Raw genomic sequence first — 7,757 nt, 5'->3', positions numbered from 1 at the left:
TATCTGGATGACTGGAGAGGTCGTCCCGGTACACAAGAAATGGATTAATAAATCAGACTGCGCCAACTACAGACCGTTGACCATGTTCAATTTGAACAGCAAAATGCTGGAGGACATTGTCTGTGATTCCTTAGATTCTCACCTTGGAACTAATGATCTTATACACCCAAATCATTGGGGCTTCAAGAAAGGTGTCTCCACCGAATCACTACTTTTGTACTTGACTGAAACATGGAAAAAGGCAATTGATGGTGGCTATAAAGTTGGTGTTCTTTTTGTCGACTTTAAGAAGGCATTTGACACTGTCGATCATGCCATCCTTAAATCCAAATTGTAAGACCTAGGAGTCTCTGGTGTATTCCACGAGTGGATTAATTGCAAGCTCTCCCAATATGTCAATGTCAACGGCGCAAGATCAAAGCTACGACAAATCCCAAGGTTCTCTACTGGGACCCAGATTCTTTGCAATATATGTCAACGACTTTCGGATGTATCCATATGTTTGCAGATGACACTACTATCATTGGGAAAGAGGTCGAAAAAACTACTGATGCGTTAAACCACATTTTAAACGACTTCAGAGTATGGTGCTGTAAGAATCATCTGACTGTTCACCCCTGAAAGACTGTGGCTGTGCTGATTTCCAGAATGCTTTTGTTGGTCTATTAAGACCTCTTTATGTTCGGAAATTCTTACATTCACTTTACCACTAAATCCACTTGCTTAGGGGTTGAAATCGACTATAAACTGAAGTGGAAACCCCAAGTTAAAGCACTGCACACTAAGTTTGGAGGAAAGCTAAAATTCCTGAAAAAGTTTAAAGCCCTTCCCTCAAGTGTCTTGGAAGAAATATATTTCAAAGGGCTTGTACCAAGCATCGCTGTTTGGGGATTTTGCTCACCATCTACATTTTATACTTTGGAACATTTGCACCTGAAAGCAGCCAAACTAGTCCACAAACTCCCTACCGAAACCACAGGTAACCCAGGCTCACTGTGTGTAGGTAAATATAGAGAACATATGAGGCGAAGTTTAGGTCTGAAAATTTGCTAGAAAATGGAAATAAAAATCGATAAAACTTGTGGTGAGTTGTTGTTGTCTTTAATACGTACACGAAGTTTCGGGGAAAATGGTCCCCGTTCACCTTCCTTCATAATATCAAGGAAAGTTCAAATTCAGACAAGCAGTACAAGTATCTTACTACAGACATACGTTTATTGGAGTAATATAATGCTAGTACATTTAAAATTCATTTCCAAACGTATATCACAATATATCAAGAATATCCAACGCGAACTATTATTCACAGAAAACTCTTGCACAAAAACTTTACATACTTCACAGAACCCAAGTCTTCTCGAATAAGAACCATAAACCACAGAATACAAGAATACTGCCGTGCGAGAAATTTTCAAGGTTGTTTTGATCAGTTCACCATTCTGTGCACGTCACGAGAATGGTGTTTCATGGTCTTCCCAGTGACTTTTGTTTCTCCTTAGGTTCCTAAAAATCCTCAATCGATTTGCCAAAAAAAGCTCCCAATTTCCAATAAACAAAGTTCCGAAAAACTACGATAAAACAACCACACAAAAGTTTTTGGTGGCGTAAGCGCCCTTTTTCTAAATCCGGGGACTTTCATTTTTAAACTCTCATTATAAATGTGTCATCAATCCGTGCCAACATAACTTCCGGTAAAAATAAACTTCCGGTTCAATCTTCAAAAGGAACTCTTACATAATAAAAATGGGGAAAAGAAAATACTCTCAAACAACTTCTACTTAATATTTATTACTTTTAAGTGCCAAAAATGCCAAAAACCATAATTCGATATTAACTCAATTTTAACTCAAACTCAACTCAAACTCAACTCAACTTGTAACTCGATCAGTTGTGTATCTCCATCCAATGAGAGTCAGGTAAGTCCAGGTAATTTATCATAGTAAAAAGCTCGGACAGTATCTACTGGTAAATCTTTTGATTCTCATCAACAATAATAATAATAATAATAACAATAATAATAATAATAATAATAATAATAATAATAACAATAATAATAGTAATAACAATTATTATTATTATTATTATTATTATTATTATTATTATTATTATTATTATTTATTATGAGGTGTTTCTCTCTGATGGTACTGCCATATCTATGAGTTTGCAGGTTTTGTTCTTATGGTCTTTGATCACTATATTGGGCTTGTTAGCTGCTATTTCTCTGCGTGTATTTGCACATCCTAAAGTATCGTAGCTTCTTTATTTTCAGTGACCGTTGCCTGTTCATGTTCATACCACTTGTCTGGCACTTCGATGTTGTAGTGCTGACATGTTTTCCAATGTATATATGGCGCTGCCTTGTTGCATCTGGTTATACTCAGTTTTTGCAAGTTCAGGACAGCCAGACACAATGTGGTCTATCACTTCCTCGTATCTGTTGCATCTCCTGCACATTGGATCAGTGCCGTCTTTTATAATTCTAGCATGGTATAATCTTGTGGCCAAACTTTGGTCCTGTGCTGCGATTATTTGGCCTTCTGTTTCAGCTTTTAGTCCAGTGCTTCTGAGCCATTGGTTGGTCTCATTTTGGTCAACATCTGCTTCCTTAGTTCTCTTTGGAATTTGCCATGAAGTGCTTTTTCCTCCCATTGCTTTGATAGCTTATTATTATTATTATTATTATTATTATTATTATTATTATTATTATTATTATTATTATTATTATGAAATTCTCTCCAGCTTTCAATTCTTGCTGGGTGTTCTATGTCACATCTCAGCTCCTTCCCGTAGCGCAGAGACGCAGCACTTTCTCAGGATATGTGATGTTCCCAACAAGGCGATCATCTGGGCGCTGCCAGTTATATCCGGTATACCTTAGTACTCCTGCCACTTCGCAGTCTTTCGAGACTGTTCCAAGGGCCCCTATAAACAATGGAACCACTACAACTTTTACCTGGTGTATCCATCCTACTTCAAAAGCTAACTCCTGGTATTTATTATTATTATTATTATTATTATTATTATTATTATTGGTCAGTCCCCATCTGGACTGCTAATACATCACTTGATTGCCCATATAACCAGTCATTATTAAGATATCACAAAATTAGAAATACTGAGTGGCCCTTCTTCCCCCTTGATTTGATGATGGAATTTTTCAATCACATTCTTAAATACTGCCTTAGAATGCTTGGGAGAAATATCAATGAGAAGAGTGAACAAATAATTGCATGGTTTTGAGTATGATGCAGAAAACACTTGATTCTGTTGATTGTAACAGCAGACTTGCTAACATTATTATTTAATAAAAGTGGATGCCACAAACTGATTGCAGCTGATAGGTCAAATAGTTAAAGATCTTGTCACAGGCCATGAATTTAGCTTTCATCTGGGGAGAGTCGGGTATGCAGCTTTCCCCAGTTTTGAAAGGGATATCTTTCAAGGTGTAGACTAGAGAGATCATGGTCACAAGGTCTCTTGAAAACTTGGGAGGCTATGTATGAGAAATACACTTCATGTTGGTTTACAACATGCTTCTCATATTGCCAGTGAAAATGGTACATTGTGTAACCTTGTGCATTATAGACATTAAGATCTAAGAAAGAGAGAAAACTTGATCTACAGTTTTCTGTAATAATAGAATACATGTACGTGAAATAGATTGTCACACATGTAAGAGCTCATGAAAAAAAATGTTGTATTCATATTTAGATCAGGGGTTGCATATAGTACAGATGATTGGATTTATAATTAAAGTTAATAAATGGTTACTACCAGTCTTTTCATTGCATATGACCACACAGGTTTGCAAAATTGTAATCAAAGAAAAAAAAACTTTATAGTTGAAGCTCCACTATCGAATGCCGTTTGTATCAAAAATACTTCTTGTCACATATAAAACTTATTGCTCTTTAAACAAAACATCTTAGCTCATACATAAAACTTGCTACAAAATATAAAACTTGTCACGCCATATATAAAACATGTTTCAAAATATAAAACTTGCCATGCCATACTGTACGTAAAACTTGTTTGAAAAGATAAAACTTGTCACACCATATATAAAACTTGATGCAATAGTACTTCTCACACCATATATAAAATACTTGTCACGCAATACGCCTATTGGAACCCAGTACCGCACCAAAGGGCAAAAATGAGGCGATGGACTTGAGTTTCCAGAATTATAAACTCTATAAAGTTGCGTGAAACCCTTCGACAAATAACTCAGAAATGCCGTAGGGCACAGACCTGAGAATTGGTGGGGTAATTTATGAATTTGTCTCCTACAACATTCCAAGTTTTTGGCTTATTTCATTGAATGTGACGGCGAAAATGAACTATAGTTAAACCCAACAACTTGAACATCTCTCTTATAATTAATACTCCAGAGGTGGTTTGACACGGTCTAAAAAGAGCTTGAAGTGTGGTCATTTGCAGAGCAGATCTCCAGATCTCAGGGGTTATCCAGGGCAGCTGGTCTCCCTTGATATACTTCTTTTTGTATGGAATCTGCTGGTCCACTACATCTACTGTATGGACAGCTGGTACCAGTGTTCACAAATACCACCAATGTCATCGAAGATATATGCAGCATGCCAGGGGATTTTACCAAGATCAGCTTGGAAACAATCATTTTCGAAGCCCTTCATACTACGATATTCAATGAGCTTAGGTTGAGGTCTAGTGGCCTTCTGCTTCCATATAGCAGAGATCAGATCATGATCACTAAGGGCCAGCTTCATTGTTCTACTAAATGTAGCAAATTTTTCCAAGGTTGCTGGAAATAAGGACATCAGTGACGCACAGCTGTTGAAATGACGACTTCGCATTAGGCTGCCGATGGTGATTGCCTCACTTTGCTCTAATAATCGAAACAGTAACTCATTTACTGGTATGTTCTTTTGATTACCTCTTTGCCTTTCCACTCTGTGTTGGTTTCTTAAGACCATCAGCAAGACTTGATAGTCTCTTGATGGGGTCTCTGTGAGAGGCTACAGTAGTCCTGGAAACTCTAGTTCATCACCTCGTTCTCGCCCTTTGGCGTGGTACTGGGTTCCAATAGGTGGATTGCGTGACAAGTTATATTTTATATATGGCGTGAGAAGTTTTATTGAAACAAGTTTTATATATGGTGTGACAAGTTTTATATTTTCAAACAAGTTTTATATATGGCATTAAGAGTTTTATTTTCAAACATGTTTTATATACGGCGTGACAAGTTTTATATTTTGTAGCAAGTTTTATGTATAAGCTAAGATGTTTTCTTTAAAGAGCAATAAGTTTTAATATATTTATTTTATATGACAAGAAATATTTTTGATACAAATGCCATTCCATACTCAACAATTCCAAGTTACTACATTGTAGTCCCTACAAACCAGTAAACATGAAAATATTATTAACATTATACATGAACAGGTTAATTAATTATTTAAGCCATTCACTCTCCAGGACGCCCCCAGTTGATGGAAATCGTTTTGCATTAGACAGGGTAAAATCTGTCAAGTCTCACTCCCACGAGTCAATGGGTCAATAGCCATACTGATTCCTTAAAATTATTTATGCTGCAAGAATGATGACAAAATTTGTTCATATCTAGAAACCGCACAAAATTATAGCCTTAAAGGCAACACAAACCAAACCAGTGAAATCATACAGTAAGACTTCCATAACTGGTAGCTTGGTAGTGTGAATTGTTACAACGTAACGGTTGCAAGCAGATAATCAAAATCTTCACCACTAATTGGAAATTCTTCTTCTTGTTCTGACTCACTTGAAAAATCAAAGTAGTCGTAACACAATACATCCTCCATGTTTACACTAAAAGTCACTGTTGTAATGTTTTGCTCCAGAGCAGGGCTTTGAGAAAACAATGGGTCACAGGAAATGTCAATGTCTTCAAACAGTTCACTAAAAATCTCAATTACATGTTTGTCTCAGGCAAGCTGCATTGAAGCAAGGTGATGATTTTCAATTAAATATTCAACATCAAAAATGTGATTTACCACCCCTTTCATCACATCCTCTAAAAATCCATGAGCCATAACTCTGTTTCCCAGTACTGGAAATGGGATGTCATTAGTTAGTGTTTCTTGTATTTCATGCAACAATAGCTGAGTCCTTTCTTGAGTGGTTTTAAGGTGCTGTCAAAGTCCTTGAAGAGGGCAACACAGATACAAGTGTCCACTTTGAAGCTGCTGGCCATGAAAATAGACAATGTGGGCTTCTTTGCCATCTCTGCCAGCTCTACCAGCTTCCTGTAAATGGTTCCTCAAATTTGGAGCAGGACCATAGTGGATGACTAACTGCAGATATTGCTATCACAGCTTATTATGACTGGACCCTCATTATTCTTCAGGGACTTTGCCACTCGCTCCTTGAGCTCTGTGGTACACTCCAAGAAATTAGACTACTTCTAGTTGGTGATTTGGTGTTGCCCATGTAATCTAAATGACCCAGTTTCTTTAGAAGGTAGCTCAGAACCAAAGAAACATCACTGATGCTCTTGTGAAATACGATGCTCTTTGGAGAAGCATCCTGGTTAACAGAAATCTCTTCTACCAGCCAATTCAAACAACTAAGTCCTTTCTTAACAGCTTGCAAAGAAAACCGAATTTTCTCATAGTTTATCGAAACATTGATAATCTGACAAATTTATTCCAAGAAGCTTGGTCAGAGCCTCTCTGTTCCTATGTTCAACAGCGGCAGTCAAGGCAAGCATTGCAGTTCCAGGCTTCAAAAATGATCTCAAGAATGATCTTTTCTCCATAAGCTTCCCGGAAAGCATTCTTCTTGTTAAAAGCTTTGCCCCTAATAAGAAGGAAATGAGAATATTGTGATATACTCTAAATGCATTTAATTCCACAGGGCTTAGAATACACTACATTGTTAAAGAAAATTGAAAAACCAGTGAATACCAGTACAGATAACTTTTATCAGAATGAATAAGAGGGTGTTGCTGTTTTCACAAAGCAGACAAGCACTGGCTGATCATGCAGGATAGAAAAATTTACAGATCATTGTTACACAATCACTGGCAAAACTCTGCAAGATTTAGTTCGAACATGTACTTAAATGTAAGCTTGCTTAATTTTACATTTGTTGTTAATTAAGGCTCAGTAGCAAAATATCGCACAAAGTTGAAGCTAGAAGATTTCAGCTTGGAAGCCGATTCGTAGATAACTTGCTTCATATTTCACGCAAAGGGTTCAACAGTGAATCGGTTATAGTTCGAGGCAAAAACCTTTCTAGTTACTTACCAAATTTGACCTACGTGAGCTTCGTCTACGACAACAAGTTCGCAGTTGTCTTTAAAAGTTGACTTCTTGTGTAACCAGCTTAAATTGACGATTATCGTTAATCGTTAATTTGCTTTCAATTTACTATTATGGTTATTTCAGAACACTGTGTCCCAGGACTTGTGGTAGCAAGAACATAAGATATTTGTTTTCTAAACAAATATCTTATGTTAGAGGAATTAAGCGAGCTATTTGGAGAAAATAATTGGTCAAAATTTCTGACTGCCGGGTATCTAGTTTTTTGAAAGCACTTCCCGGCTGCCGGGTATCTAGACACAATGATTATCGAAAGCTAATCGTTTTGAAACGGGTTCTTAGACTTAAATACTGTTTATCAGCGCTATTTGAAATGGATACTTAGACTTAAATACCGTTTATCAGTGCTATTTGTAGGCAGTCTGCAGTCTGCAAGTGTCACACACCGTATTTTGAGACAGTTGTAACGGCCGATTCAAA

General features: G+C 36.9%; 1 long non-coding RNA gene across 1 annotated transcript in view; it reads right to left on the bottom strand.

Annotated features, from left to right (window-relative positions):
- Window positions 1–3,680: 3,680 nt before the first annotated feature.
- Window positions 3,681–7,757, bottom strand: part of LOC137970820 (uncharacterized) — a 4,410-nt gene continuing 333 nt past the window's right edge. Inside the window, exon 2 of the long non-coding RNA XR_011116877.1 lies at window positions 3,681–6,813. This is a non-coding gene — a long non-coding RNA (uncharacterized lncRNA). The remainder of the gene's footprint in view (window positions 6,814–7,757) is intronic.

The sequence above is a fragment of the Montipora foliosa genome, chromosome 9, assembly GCF_036669935.1.
Source record: "Montipora foliosa isolate CH-2021 chromosome 9, ASM3666993v2, whole genome shotgun sequence".
In the NCBI taxonomy this organism is placed as follows: domain Eukaryota; kingdom Metazoa; phylum Cnidaria; class Anthozoa; order Scleractinia; family Acroporidae; genus Montipora; species Montipora foliosa.
Note: the sequence above shows the minus strand (reverse complement) of the source record. Positions and strands in the feature narration are given on the sequence as shown.